The sequence below is a fragment of the Phoca vitulina genome, unplaced genomic scaffold (assembly GCF_004348235.1).
Source record: "Phoca vitulina isolate PV1807 unplaced genomic scaffold, GSC_HSeal_1.0 scaffold14, whole genome shotgun sequence".
NCBI classification, from domain to species: Eukaryota; Metazoa; Chordata; class Mammalia; order Carnivora; family Phocidae; genus Phoca; species Phoca vitulina.
Genome location: NW_022589717.1, coordinates 19,573,424 through 19,589,248, shown reverse-complemented (window position 1 = coordinate 19,589,248; position 15,825 = coordinate 19,573,424). Strand labels below are relative to the sequence as shown.

Genomic DNA, 15,825 nt, shown 5'->3' with positions numbered 1-15,825 from the left:
CCTGTCTTGGCTTTCAGCATGCCTTCCTCACTAAGCTTAATCATTTCTAGCTGTTCATTTAAAGTGAGAGATATGTGACTCTTCCTTTCACTTGAACACTTAGAGACCATTGCAGGGTTATTAACTGAACTAATTTTAATATTGTTGTGTCTTAGGGAATAGAGAGGCCCAAAGAAAGAGAGAAAGATGGGAAATGGCTAGTCAATGGAGCAGTCAGAGCACACACAAAATACTTACCAGTTTTTTGCTGTCTCATATGGCTGCAGTTTGCAGCACCTTAAAGCAATTGCAATAGTAACATCAAAGAACACTGATCACAGATCACCATAACAAATATTTATATTGAAAATAATTATAATTATTATGGATTATAATTATAATGAAAATGTTTGAAATATTGGGTTAGTTACCAGAATGTGACAAGAGACACAAAGTGAACAAATGCTATTGGAAAAATGGGGCCAATAGACTTGCTTGAGGCAGGGTTGCCACAAACCTTCAATTTGTAAAAAACACAATATCTGCAAAGTGCAATAAAATGAGGTATGCCTGTACAGAAAAAGAGGCCCAAACAGAGCCAGGATCAAGCTCATATAATTTCATACTTCAGCTTTGTCTCTGTCTTTTTCTTTTCTTTTCTTTTTTAAAGATTTATTTATTTATTTATTTATTTGACAGAGAGAGACACAGCGAGAGAGGGAACACAAGCAGGGGGAGTGGGAGAGGGAGAAGCAGGCTTCCCACGGAGCAGGGAGCCCAATGCGGGGCTCGATCCCAGGACCCTGGGATCATGACCTGAGCCGAAGGCAGACGCTTAACGACTGAGCCACTCAGGCGCCCCGTCTCTGTCTTTTTCTTCTTCTTTTTTTTAACTGAATCTCTTTTTGTGTCCATTGGTTAAAAAAAAAAATGTGTGGTTCATAACTATAAAGGTCTTCTTGCAGCATCTAAGTTAAAGGAAGTCTTATTTCAATAGAGAAATTATTTTATTAAAACAATTCTGGTGAAAGTATTTTTACCTTCCTTAACCTTCATGCCCATGCCTACAATATGGACATGTGAAGATACTTCTCATCTTGAAATTAGTTAGAATTTCAAAGTAGCTTTTTTGCCAAGGTGTGATTTATATGCTTCTTGGTATTCACAGCAAGTGAATCCTTCAAATTCTTTAAGGCAATACTTAGCATGAGTCATATTTTCTGCAATTGGCATATTCATTCAAGTCATCTTTTCATGATATCTCAAAGACTTATGATACCCAGTGTTACAAATATTTAGGCAAAATAAATGTGAGTTTGCTTGAAAGATTATAGCTCGAGTATTTAGCTTCATGGTTATGTAAGTTCCTATTATATCTGTTTTTAAATATGTATATATACTCACATACATATAGTCCTGATGAATTTACTAGAGTATAATTAGAATGTCAACATTATTTTTATAAGTGTCTGCCCTGTCACTGAGTTTGCAAGAAATTATTTTTAATGTATTACCATTTTTAACACACTCCAGATTGTTGGCTGCCCTTCTTGCCATGTGGATTTAACCAATTTAGCAGTCGGTGTTGAATGTGTTCCATATTTAAAAAAAATAATGCTTACAAAGAAGGAGTATGGGAAGCTGCTTACATAAGGATTTAGGTGGATGATTAACAATCAAAGCAAAGCTTGTGCTTTTTTGGTGTTTGTCCTATAAAGGTCATTCATGATGATCATTTCCCAGAATCCTTAAAGTTTAGGTGAGGTGTTTGTTGTTGTTGTTTTTTAAGGTACAGAAAATTTTAAAAAAAAAAAAAAAAAGATTGGGAATGATAATTTTCTTGAAATAAGAATTTATATATCCTGTACTCTAGCTTACTTCAGTTTTTTATTGCATTGCCTTTGAAACCAAGATTTGAAAAATTCTAGGTAAATTTTGGAGTAATTATTAAATATTTCTGGAGTTCATGTGGTAAGATATTTTTCATTTTCCTTCCCTCTGTCTCTATATCTGTTTCTGTCTCTATATATACGTATGTAGGGGTGTGTATGTGTGTGTATAACCTCTGCTATCTGAGAACTGGTTTTTCTTCCGTTTTGTTCATTCAGGCAGCATCTTAAGACATATGTACTCAGCCTCCATCAAAGTTATATACCTTGACTTCTCTTTAAGAAACTTCTCTGCCCACTCTCACACTCGACCTAGGTCCTATTTCTCTCACTCCCCATTCCCATCTCTGGAAATCTGTGTCTACTGATCATCCAGGGCTCAGCAGCTTTCAGTTTGAATATATACACATTGCTTAGTTTGAAACTGTTCCCTTGCTATTTATGAATCACAGCTATTGTCCTGTTAATTAAGCACAATTACCATATTATCTCCTGTTTCCTGAAACATATGTCTAGTAAACTCTGAAAATTATTTGGGATTGACTGGAGTAGTTTCAGATGGAAAATGGGAAGCAGGAATGGGAAGTCACATTAAGAGAGGGCCAAATTTCTATAGCACTCCCCCCAGATCAGTCCCATTCAAACCTCAGACAGAGGTGTTCCGGTAGCTGGTTACACACGCTGAAGTCCAAGGTGACTGCAGCATGTGTGGGAGACATGTACTATTTCATTTCCTCTCCCTTCTCTCTCCAGAGTTCAGCATAACCAAATGCAGGGAGCAATAGCAGAATTCCAACAGGATATTAAAAAAAATTTTTTTAATTTGAGTAGAGTTGACACACAATGTTACATTAGTTTCAGGTGTACAACATAGTGATTCAACTTCTCTATACATTATGCTATGCTTACCACAAGTGTAGCTACCATCTGTCATTATACAATACTATTATAATATCATTGACAACATTCCCTATGCTGTGCCTTTTATTCCCCTGACTTATTCATTCCATAATGGAAACCTGTATCTCCCACTCCCTTCACCCATTTTGCCCATTCCCCATACTCCTCCCCTCTAACAACCACAGTTTGTTTTCTGTATTTATAGGTCTGATTCTGCTTTTTGTTTGTTTATTCATTTGTTTTATTTTTTTAGATTCCACATATAAGTGAAATCCTGTGGTATTTGCTCTTTCAGTCTGACTTATTTCACTTAGCATAATACCATCTAGGTCCATCCATGTTGCTGCAAATGGCAAGATCTCATCCTTTCTTAAGGCTGAATATTCCATTATCTATATCTAAATCTGTATCTATGTCACATTTTCCTTATCCATTTGTTTATCAGTGAACACTTAGGTTGCTTCTGTATCTTGGCTATTGTAAATAATGCTACAATAAACACAGGGGAGCATATATTTGAATTAGTGTTTTCATTTTCCTTGGGTAAATACCCAGTGCTAGAATTTTGGGGTTATATGGTATTTATATGGTTTTTTTTTCTTACTTTTCTCTTTTTTAATGTTTTTTTTTTAATTTAAATTCAATTTGCCAACATATAGTACATCATTAGTTTCAGATGTAGTGTTCAATAATTCTTCAGTTGCATATAACACCCAGTGTTCATCACATCACGGGCTCCTTAATGCTATTTTTAATTTTTTGAGGAACCTCCATACTGTTTTCCACAGTGGCTGTACCAAACTTATATTCCCACCAACAATACACAACGGTTTCTTTTTCTCCACATCCTTGCCAACATTCATTTCTTGTCTTTTTGATTTTAGCCATTCTGACTGGTGTAAGGTAATATCTCGTTGTGCTTTTGATTTACATTTTCCTGATGGCTAGGGATGTTGAGCATCTTTTCATGTGTCTGTTGGCCATCTGTATGTCTTTTTTGGAAAAAATGTCTATTCAGGTCCTCTGCCCATTTTTGAATTGGATATTTTTAAAGATTCATTTCAGCATTGAGGAAGTGGCTTGTGACTTTTACCTTAAATTATACATTGGAGCAATATATTTGGTTTCAATAAAAATCTATCTTTAGGCAGTTGATGAAGGTTATTGACATTTACAACATGATAGTATTTATCAAGCTAAAATAATATTTCCAAAATTCATCACTTAAGAAAAACACAGTATAGTCTCCAAACTGTAAATTTTTTCAAGTACCTCCAACTTGTTCTATAAAATATATCTTATAGATGTTAATTACTGACTACCATGAACCATAAGAGTATACACTATAAACATCAGTTTCGCAGTACCACAATTTGGTTTTTAACATCAACAGAACATTGAAGGGAAAATGCAAGTTTTGTGCAAAACATCAGGTGTGGCTAAACATCATACTGGATACTTGGGCCAACACACAAAACACATTAGGTAAGACTACAGCTCATTTCAAATACATGAGATAGAAGTAATGCTTGGCTGTCTACTTTTGTGGCAGCAGCACAGTTTTAAGATCATAATAACAGACAGGAGCATAAGGAAGATAAAAAGTTAACCTTTAGAAATTCCATGGAATAGCACTGAAATGTCAAACTATAAGAAAAAGCAATAACAGAAGTTTTAAAAAATATTTTCACTAAGAGTAATTGTATATTATTTATTAAATTGCATTAAGTTCCATCTGTATGCCCAATTCTGTGTTAGGTTTGGAAATTCAGAGATTCTTACAGTCTAGCAGGATGGACAAACGTATGACCAGTTAATCCTCCCTGGGAGTGATGAGGGCAGGCTCTTTGAAGGAGGGGAACTGCATCTTCAAGTAGGTATAGGGATTTTCTAGACAAATGAGGCAACTCTGAAGAAAAAAAAAAAAAATTGGAAAGTTGTAGGTGAGGAAGAACATGAGGTATTCCGGAAACTGCACACTTACCAGCTGAAAGGTAGACTTTTACAGAAGATAATTAGAAAACACCAAGGCCTGGTACGCCGTGTGTATCTGCTTCCTTGATTAGAGCTTATCTTATAACAATGGATCAATGGTTCCAAAGGTTTCATTTCATCATTTAAATGAGTTTACTTGGTTAGCTGCTGTTTTGTTTTTGTCTTTCATTATGTTTCCCCAAATCAAGTGGTCTCATGAATCATAACACACATGCAAATGAGGAAAAGCATATTGAACATTTTTCTCCTAAAAGTGTCATTTGTAGTGTGTTTAAAGTTCCCACAAAGTGATAGGAGCAGAGTTTTAGATGTGAGAGGACTATGCATTTGAGAGATGAGGCAAGTGAAGTCTAGAAAAGTTTAAGTGACCTGCCCAATAGGCCTGGCAGATCCTTCGCCGGAGGCAGAAAAGAAAATCAACATCAGCTCTCCCTTCCTTGGTTATTTTGCCTGCGTGGAGTCAAGGTCATTGATAACAAGAGGGAAGGTCCCAGCTTTCCAGATGCTGAGAAGTGCCGGAAGAGACATCTTCAATTCTGGAGAGGCCAAGGCGCACTACTCTATGCACAGCTGCCACGTCTTTTGATTTCAGAAGATAACAATTTCTACTAAGAGGAAAATAAAATCTAAAATTGAAGAAAGACAGGAAATGATGATGACTCAGTCTTTTGTTGATTTTCAGGTGGTTAATTATCAGTTCAATTAATGGTCATTTATCTTTTCCCTGCTTAGAAATTGTTCAGTTCCAATTTTGAGAAGTTAAAGTCAGAAATGTTTCCTGAAGTGGAAAATGGAGAGAAGGAGGAGAGCTAATTGTCAAAGCACAGACAGAAAAGAGATTGAACAAATCAGCTAGCATTGTTTATAGAAATATTAAATGTAAGACTTTGTTAGCTTTCATGAACCAAGTATTGAATGTTTAATTCTTATACAGATAATTGGGAAACTTACTTTTAGACTAGTAATCTGTCAATAGTTTTACTTGCTTTTGAAAAAATAGGGAAATTATGATAGAACCATACAGACGGTCCCCAACTTATGATGGTTCAACTTTCAACTTTGTGATGGTGCAAAGGTGAGTCAGAGTCAGTAAACATCATACTTTGAGTTTTGAATTTTGATTTTTTCCTGGGCTAGTGATATACAGTATGCTACTCTCTTGTGATACTGGGCAGCAACAGTGAACCGCAGCTCCCAGTCAGCCATGCTCTCACAAGTGTAAACCGCTGATACACTTACAACCTTTCTTTACCCATATAACCCTTCTGTTTTTCACTGTTATTACAGTGTTCAACAAATTACATGAAGTATTCAATGCCTTATTATAGAATAGCCTTCATGGTAGATGATTTTGCCCAACTGTAGGGTAATGTAAGTGTTCTGAGAACATTTAGAGTAGGCTAGGCTAAGCTATAATGTTCATTAGGTTAGGTGTATTATATGCCTTTTTGACGTAGGGTATTTTCAATTTATGATGGGTTTATCAGAACATAATTCCATGGAAGGTTGAGGAAGATCTATATAGTGATGACACCTCTTGGTCCTGCAAAGTTCTGCTCTGTGGAGAGGAATGCAGTCAGAGAAGGCTAGGAGCAAACCCCTCTAAGTCAGGTCCTAAGATAAGGGCCATCCTCACCCAAGTCTAAGGCCAGCCCAGGATTGGGGATATGACGCATGATGTAGACATTAGGAGTTTGGAGAAATGATGGGACATCCAGGTGAAAATTTTCTAGAGGGAATTGGAAATACCAGTTTGAAAATCAGGGTTGAGTATGTAGACATAGGATCTTTTTTTAGAATTGATAATGGAAGCCTGGAGACTGAGTGAAATTTCCATGGAAAAGTATGGGGTGGGAAAAAAAAGGATGATGGAAATGAACTTAGGAAATGTCTACACACATATAATTTATTGATTTAGATAACAATAATGTCCTTGCAAATTATTATTACCATAATAACAATTATAGTTTATGGAACCACTAGGCATCAGGCAGTCTGTATGGATTAGCTCATTTTAACCTCACAATCCCTTGAAGTAACTTATGTGATTAGGCCTGTATTACGGATGAGAGAACTGCTATAGCTTGATTACTTTCCATGCATTTCTACTTAATAAATGAAGAATAGCAGCTATGGCAAAGAAACTGCTCACTTTTGCTCTCCTGTCATATAGCATACTCTCATTTATGTACAGACATTCCTACGAAGAGTCTACAGATCTGCCATGAGTGCAGAAATAGGAGATTGCCTGAAGTGAAGGGAGTGCCTGCTTGGAAATTTGTTTTTGTTTAAATGACATAAAAATTGTTGACATTTATCTGGAAGCAAGAAAACCAGATTTATCTCTCTCTGTGTAGGTGGATGAACTAAACTCTCCTTCAGCTTCTCTCTGTCTCTGAGTTGTTACTTAACTCAAGGAACAGTAGCAGCAGACAAAAGATGTGTTTCTAGGTGCTCAAGGACTTTTGTTGAATCATCAACTGACTCATGACATTTCTAATGTTTGGCATTGCTAAACAAGTTGTGCAGTCATTTGTACAATCCCTCAAGATGATATGTACTCCTTTTGATAATGCATGAAAATCGAAGTTGTTTTAGATATTTTAATATGAGCATTACACTGGGAGATACTAGAGAATGAACCCTTACTTCCTAGGCAATATATTTTAAGAACAAATGGTATTATTTTCAGGAACGAGTAAATTGTGCTGTACATGTGAAAAAGAGTACAACAAATGTACTTACTATTAGATAATTATAGAAATATATATAGTTTTCTTCTCTCAGGTTAAAAAGTTTAACAGAGGGGCACCTGGGTGGCTCAGTCAGTTAAGCGACCGCCTTTGGCTCAGGTCGTGATCCCAGGGTCCTGGGATCAAGCTCTGCATCAGGCTCCCTCCTCAGTGGGGAACCTGCTTCTCCCTCTCCCTCTGCCTGCCGCTCTCCCTGCTTGTGCTCTCTCTCTCTCTATCCCTGTCAAATAAATAAAATCTTTTAAAAAAATGTTTAACAGAAAATTGAAAAAGATGTAGAGGTGAGGAGTTTTAATAAATTGAAACCTGATGACATTCTATAATCTTTGCATACTTGGATCTCTTTTATTCTGTGATGCCCATATATAAATATAAGTAAATGGGGATTATACATAAACATATATAGGCATAATACAAAATTTTGAAATTATTTTTGATGACTTGAGTTTGCAAGTGTGGATAACTCAGGATGGGCTATGTTATTGTAGAGAAATAAACAAATTCAACTTTTAAAGGCTTAGAAGAACAAACGCATATTTCTCACTCAAGATATATGTCTACAGTGGATTGGCTAGGGTGCTAATCAAAATCTTTACAATTGGAGACCAAGATGAAGGAGTTTCTACCATCTGCAGCAAAGGCAGTCAGTGGCAGTGGCAAAGAAACCTTGCAAATTGTGCATTAGCTATTAAAGCATCTACTCAAAGGTGACACCCATAACTTCTAACATTTCTTTTTTTTTTTTTTAAGATTTTATTTATTTTGACAGAGAGAGACACAGCAAAAGAGGGAACACAAGAGGGGGAAGTGGGAGAGGGAGAAGCAAGCTTCCCTCTGAGAAGGGAGCCTGATGCGGGGCTCGATCCCAGGACCCTGGGATCATGACCTGAGCCGAAGGCAGACGCTTAACGACTGAGCCACCCAGGCGCGCCAACTTTCAATATTTCATTGGCCAGAGCAAGTTCATGGCTATGTCATCCTAATAAATGCAATCCTACTGTGTGCACAGAAAGGGTGATGGCACTGATGACTACAACTAGCCCTGGTTCTATGTGTTCAAAGAGGCAAATGTGGGGTTTGGATGTTCATGACTTGTCTCCACAACTTTTAAAGGCAGGTCATATTCTTGCAGCTTCTTGTAAACATAGTATTCCATTTGTTTAAGTATTTTGCTAATGAGGTCAAGATGAAATTTTTATTACAGTTTTGCTCTGCTTCACCTCACTTTGTTTGTCAAATAAAACTTTTTTTCTAAGTCTAGTCTTTACTGAGAGTTCTAGAGGGGAGGTGGGTGGGCGGATGGGTTAGCCTGGTGATGGGTATTAAAGAGGGCACGTACTGCATGGAGCACTGGGTGTTATACACAAACAATGAATCATGGAACACTACATCAAAAACTAATGATGTAATGTATGGTGACTAACATAACGTAATAAAATTTAAAAAAAATAAAAAAAATAAAAAGTATAATATGGGAATTGAGATAAGTGATTAAGAATGGACTTACTCCTGTGCGTGGATGGCTCAGTGGGTTAAGCATCTGATTCTTGATTTTGGCTCAGGTCATGATCTCAGGGTTGTGAGATCAAGCCCTGTGTCCATGGAATCTGTTTAAGATTATCTCTCTCTCCCTCTACCCATCACCTCTGCTCACCCCAGCTTGTGAACTCTCTCTTAAAAAAAAAAACAAAAACAGATTTACTCCTTCTTAAAAATGTGAACAACAATTCTTACTATGTTCATAGGGAGATGTTGGGCCAACTTGAACTATAAAACTCGACATTATTTTTATTATTTGATTTTTAGAAGTATTTTTGTACATTTTAGAATTCAGGGCAACATTGGTTTCTATTTGTTAAATATCAAGACAAATGTTTGAGAGCTTATTGTTTTGAATGTTTAAGCTAAGTAAAGATCAGACAAAGAGCCACTGTACAGTCCTCCTAGAAGGATGCATAGATTTGTCTCACACTGATTGGAAAGCAGAGTGTCTTTTAAGAAAAGCTTTATGATGGCTGCAGAGCAGGGAGAACATTTGTCTTGTGTATGTATTCATGCAACTGAAATTGAACTCATTCAGATTGTGAGACTGGTGATATGTTTGCAGTACATTTTGAACATTGCCCTCCAAAGATAAAAGGGTGAATGGCCCAGTCACTTTTTAGACCTATAATTTTGGGCTCCATGCCCTGAAATGGTTCTCTGATTCACTTATTTCTCGAGGCTCTGTTTCTGACATGTGTTTCATTTGCTTTCTAAGTGCATTAATTAGTGGCATCTGAATCTCTTTCTTAGCACTAATATAAAAAAAATCCTAATACTTAACCATTATGGTTTATGGCTGTTAACATACAGCAAAAAAAATTGTAAGGTTTTCTGCAGACCCACAAGGCAGCGGATGAACAGATGAATGGCCTTTGAACAAAATCAAAAGATCTGCATTTACCAAGCCTCTTTTCATGCAATTATCCGTTTCACAATTATAGTTGATTATTTAAATTTCTAGATTCTAAATACATGTTTCAGTTTTACTCAAGTATTTTTTTTTTTTTAAAGATTTTATTTATTTATTTATGTGAGAGAGAGAGAGAGAGAGAAACAGCATGAGAGGGGATAGGGTCAGAGGGAGAAGCAGGCTTCCCGCTCAGCGGGGAGCCCGATGTGGGACTCGATCCCAGGACTCTGGGATCATGACCTGAGCCGAAGGCAGTCGCTTAACCAACTGAGCCACCCAGGCGCCCTACTCAAGTATTTTGACATATTGCATTCTTGCTCTTCTTTTATTAAATGTTTCCTTTGTTTTGTGAATAATTTACATATGCATTTGTTTTTCTGTTTTTTTTTTTTTTATTATGTTATGTTAATCACCCAAATAGTTACTGAGTGTCTATCTTACTCTGTGGCAGGCTGCTGAGCTTTAGCTGACGTGGGTCCCCCCCTCTTGAAGCTTGCTGTCTGGTAAGGGAGACAACCATTAATCAAATAATTGCACAGTTTAAAGTTGCTACCTTCCTAAGTTCTGTGAGCTAGAGGAACGTGGGGTGATTAGAGCATGTAACAGGGAGATCTCATCTTGTTGGGGTAGAGTGGCATGGTTAGGGAAATGTTCTCTGAAAAAAAGCAGAGTGGTTAGAGATCTGAAAGCGAGATGAACCAGGAGCAGGTGGGTATAAATTGTGTCCCGGCAAGGGGCACAGCCTGTGCAAAGATGCTGGAATGGTGGGAAGCAGAGCTAGTCCTGAGAAGGGCAGCGCCAAGAGCAGTAAGGGAAGCAGGGGCCTCCTGCTGAAGAGGATGGAGAGGCCAGTTACAGTCATGTGCAGGTCTCCAGTGGTTTTTCATTATCCTGTGAACTAGGAGGCCTTTGAAAGATTTTAAGCTGAAGAATAATATGTGATTTGGAGTTTTGAAGAGGATCATTCCAATTGCTCTGCAAAGAAGGTTTGGAGCTGGGCAATATCCATGCGGAGGTCAGGTGGAAGGATCTTGTTACTCCTGGGCCCCAGATGACTCTAGCTTGCATCAGGATGGTGATGGTGGAAAGAGGGACAAGTGGATATATCCTAATGATAATCAGAAAATAAAAGGAACTTGGTGATGAATTGAAAATAGAAATGAGATATCTATAACACAATTTTCTGAGGTCTGTTCTCAGTGTAGCCTGACTCAGCATTCAGTGTCTGACTGTTGAAACGAAAGTAGATTAAAACAAAACATCATTTATTTAAAGTGTTCTCATACATTAAAAATGGATGAATAACATGTATGCTTATTAGTTCTATCCAGCTTAATCAATGCATTAATATCAATATTTTGCAAAGAAATTGAGAACTGGCCTTTGTAGATGGCACTAGCAAATTCTGTCTCCCTTGTGGAGGAACAGTCCACCTCGGACTAGTGTCTTGCTTTATTTGGCATGGCCTTTCCCCTTAGGCTGAGACTGTGCAATTGACAGCAAATGTGACCTTTATACAGGCTTGTTAAAACATCTATTCAAGAGAAATTGTATTCTGTTCAGAGAAGGACAGTGCCATTTTACTCAGGTTTGGATTAGATAATAGTAAATCATGATGTAATAATGTTGAAAGCTACATCATCAACTGGGACTCATAAAAGAGAAATTACTTCTCATAGATCATACACATGTGCACAAGCAGCTACATGTGGCCGATTTGCCTAACACCATTTCAAATCTTTTTCTTTCAAGTTTTTGATGGTAGATAAATATTTTTTGTTTATATAAGATTTATCATTCTTCTGACTGATATCCAAGGACTTCCCTAAGTCACAGAACTAGTTTTCCAGAAAAATCTATTCATTCTGATACAAAAATCTTTCAACTGAGAAGTTGGATGAAGGCCTCTTCCTCTTCCCTCCCCTCCCCCTTCCCACCCCTCATCCCCTCCCCTCCTCCACTCCCCTCTCTCTCCCCTTTGTCTTCCCCCTCCCCTTCCCTCTCCCCTTTCCCTTCCTTTCCTTTCTGTTTTAAAGAGTGACCACTTTTCTTGGTAATGACTCCTTTGGTAATGACTCTTTCATACCCACATAATTTTATCCATCAGAATATCTATTGACTTTTTTCAAACTATATCCAGAATCCAGACAGTTCTCACCACCTTCACCATTACAGTTCTCATCTAAATCAACATCATCTCCATCCTATGTTATTGCAAAGACCGTCTGACTAGTCTTCTGGCTTTTAAGCTTGTCCCAGGGTTATATTCTCCCCACAGTAGTCAGTGACCCCTGAAGAATGTCACCTGTATCATAACACTCCTATAAGTAAATGGTTTTTTGGCTGCCCATCTCAGAATAAGGGCTATGTTCCTATCATAGTCCTTAAGACGCTGCATTATTACTGCACTTGAGCTCACTCTCTGACCTCATCTCCTCCTCTCATCCTCTCTAGGGACACCCTGTCCTCCTTGCTGTCTCTCAGACATTCCAAGCATCCTCTCACATTAAGACCTCTTTGTTACTATTTTTAATGCCTGAATGTTCTGCCTCTAGATATTGTGATTTGTTCCTTCACTTTCTTCAGGGATGTACTCAATCATTGTCTGATCAGAAAGTCCTTTTCTGACCACCTTATCTAAAATAGCACCTTTCATATCATTCTCAATTACTTTTTCCTGCCTTAATTTTCCTCGTTGTACATATCAATCTCCTAGTATATATGGGTGTTTATCTACCTCTTCAGTTCTTTTTTCCACTAGAATGTAAGCCCTATAATAGTTGGGACTTTGACTTTTGTTCAGCCTAGCATCCCCAGCATTTAGAATAGTACCTCATATCTAGCAGGTGCTCAATTACTTTTGGTTTAAGGGATAAATATTGCTATAGTTCACATTTTCTAGAAACTGGAAAAGGCAAAAAACTGATTGTTCCCTAGAGACTCCAGAAGGAATGCATCTCTGTCCACACTCTGATTTTAGGATGTCTGACCTCTAGATCCATAGGAAAATACATTTGTGTTGCTTTAAGACACTAAATTTGTGGTAGTTTGTTTCAGCAGCAATAAAAGCTAATAAGCTTCTGGAGCTCTCTAAGATGCAGCCTCATAATCCTTTTTAACTCAGTGTATGGATTCGAATTGGCATGCATGGTAGTCATTAGTATTGTTCACTAAATATTTCTGGTTTTTCTTTTGGGTATATGGCAAAATTAAGTGTTACTGCCTGCTTGAAGTTAGGTGTGACCATGTGGCTTTCTTAGAAAGATGACTAGTTAGTGGAAGTAGCATATGTAACTTCCAGGTAATGTTTATAAGCCTTTGCAAATTCTGCCATCCTGCCATTTTTCTTGTTATTGAAGTGTTGAATTTTTTTAAAGATTTATTTATTTATTTATTTATTTATTTATTTATTTGAGGGGTGAGGGAGTGGCAGAGGGAGAGGGAGAGAAAATCCCAAGCAGACTCAGCACCGAGCATGGACCCCAAGAGGGCTCGATCCCCCGACTCTGAGATCGTGACCCTGAGATGACAACCTGACCTGAAACCAAGAGTCTGATCCCCAACTAACTGTGCCACCTAGGTGCCCTATGAGTGTAGAATCTTGATGAAATATACTCTCCGTGAGCCTGGTCTCCTGAGAAAACAATGAGCACATTCCCTCAGCCAACACCAATGGACTTGTAGTGTGAATGAGAGATCATTTTGTGTAAGCTGCTGAGATTTGGGGGCTACTTTGTCAAAATAGCAAAATCTGGCCCAAACGTTCTCAAACATTTTGATCTTAGGATCTTTTTTACAATCTTAAAATTTCTTGACATCCCAAAGAGTTCTTGTTTATGTGGGGTTATCTATCAATTTTTATCATGCTAGGAATTAAAATAGACATTCTTAAATAATTCACTTAAAAATAAATCCATTTTATGTCCACATAAAATATTATATTTTATTTATTTTTTTAAAGATTTTATTTATTTGACAGAGAGAGACAGCGAGAGAGGGAACACAAGCAGGGGGAGTGGGAGAGGGAGAAGCAGGCTTCCCACGGAGCAGGGAACCTGATGCGGGGCTCGATCCCAGGACCCTGGGATCACGACCTGAGCCAAAGGCAGACGCTTAACGACTGAGCCATCCAGGTGCCCCACATAAAATATTTTAATGAAAAAACTATATTTTCCAGAGCAAAAATAATTTTATGAGAAGAGTGGTCCTTTTATACATATTTGTAAATATTTTTAATGTTTGGCTTTATATAATCCAGCTGGATTCCCATTATCTGCTTTCACAGCATTCAAACTGTTGCCATTTGTTATGGTTGAAGTATATGGAAAAGATCCAGCCTCACGTAATTATATTATATAGTTGTAAAGGGAGAAGTATTTTAATACCCTTTTCAGATAATTGTGGATATTATTCTTTGATACTACACTAGAACTCTGTAAGTAGTAGTTTTTTAAAGGTGAATTGCAATGTGGAGCTGAAATCATATTAATGAACTTCTCATACTGATACATAAGATCCATTGGTCTGTCTTTTTATTATTCAAGTATAATTAACATACAGTATTATATTAGTTTCAGGAGTACAATATAACAATTCAACAATTCTATACATTTCTCAGTGTTCAACCATAAGATTCATAGAAGAAAACATAAGCAGTAATTTCTTTGACAGAAGCCATAGAAACACTTTTCTAGACATGCCCCTCCTGCAAGGAAAACAAAAGCAAATTTAAGCTATTGGGACTAAATCAAAGTAAAAAGCTTCTGATAGCTAAGGAAACTATCAGCAAAACAAAAAGGCAACTTACTGAATGGGAAAAGATATTTACAAATGACATATCTGATAATGGATTAATATCCAAAATATATAAAGAACTTATTCAATTCAAAACCAAAAAAACAAATAATCTAACTAAAAAGGGGCAAAGGACCTGAATAGACATTCCCCCCGCAAAAAAAAAAAAAAAAAAAAAAACCATACAGATGACCAACACACACATGAAGAGATATTCACTGTCACTAATTACCAGAGAAATGTAAATCAAAACCATAATGAGATATCACTTTACACCTGTCAGAATGGCTAAAACCATTAGTCTATCTTGCACGTTATTTTTTATTATATTAGTCAGTGTACAGTACATCATTAGTTTTTGATGTAGTGTTCCATGATTCACTGTTTGTGTATAACACCCAGTGCTCCATGCAGTACGTGCCCTCCTTAAGACCCATCACCGGTGGACATATGCATGACTTGGAAAGGCATCCATTTGTTCATTTGAAAAACCTTGACTCGCTGAGTTTTGCAGATCTTCTAAATGTTAACACATTTCATTATACACTATCAAAATCCAACATTCTTTAGTATTGCTAACAAAACCTTTAGAGAAGATTTTATGTATCGAGAAATTGTTAAGACACTGTTGCCAGATACACGTTTTACAATATCCTAGCATTCTTTTGAATATTCAAATTCCATTGAGTTTTTTTAAATTTTATTTTATGTTAATCACCATACATTACATCATTAGTTTTTGATGTAGTGTTCCATGATACATTGTTTGCGTATAACACCCAGTGCTCCATTCAATACGTGCCCTCTTTAATACCCATCACCAGGCTAACCCATCCCCCCCTTGAGAACCCTCAGTTTGTTTCTCAGAGTCCATAGTCTCTCATGGTTCGTCTCCCCCTCTGGTTCCCCCCCTTCATTTTTCCCTTCCTGCTATCTTCTTCTTCTTCTTCTTTTTTTTTTTTTTTATAACATATAATGTATTATTTGTTTCAGGGGTACAGGTCTGTGATTCAACAGTCTTACACAATTCACAGCTCTCACCATAGCACATACCCCCCCC

General features: G+C 37.2%; 1 protein-coding gene across 7 annotated transcripts in view; it reads left to right on the top strand.

Moving 5' to 3' along the window:
- The window catches only part of INPP4B (inositol polyphosphate-4-phosphatase type II B), a 797,414-nt gene that overhangs the window by 292,398 nt on the left and 489,191 nt on the right, over positions 1-15,825 (top strand). Inside the window, exon 3 of one of the 7 annotated variants that reach the window (XM_032412903.1) lies at positions 10,423-10,474. The exons of the other annotated variants lie outside the window; for them this stretch is intronic. The gene's annotated coding sequence lies outside the window, so the exon portion shown is untranslated. The remainder of the gene's footprint in view (positions 1-10,422; positions 10,475-15,825) is intronic. 7 annotated transcript variants of the gene reach the window in all.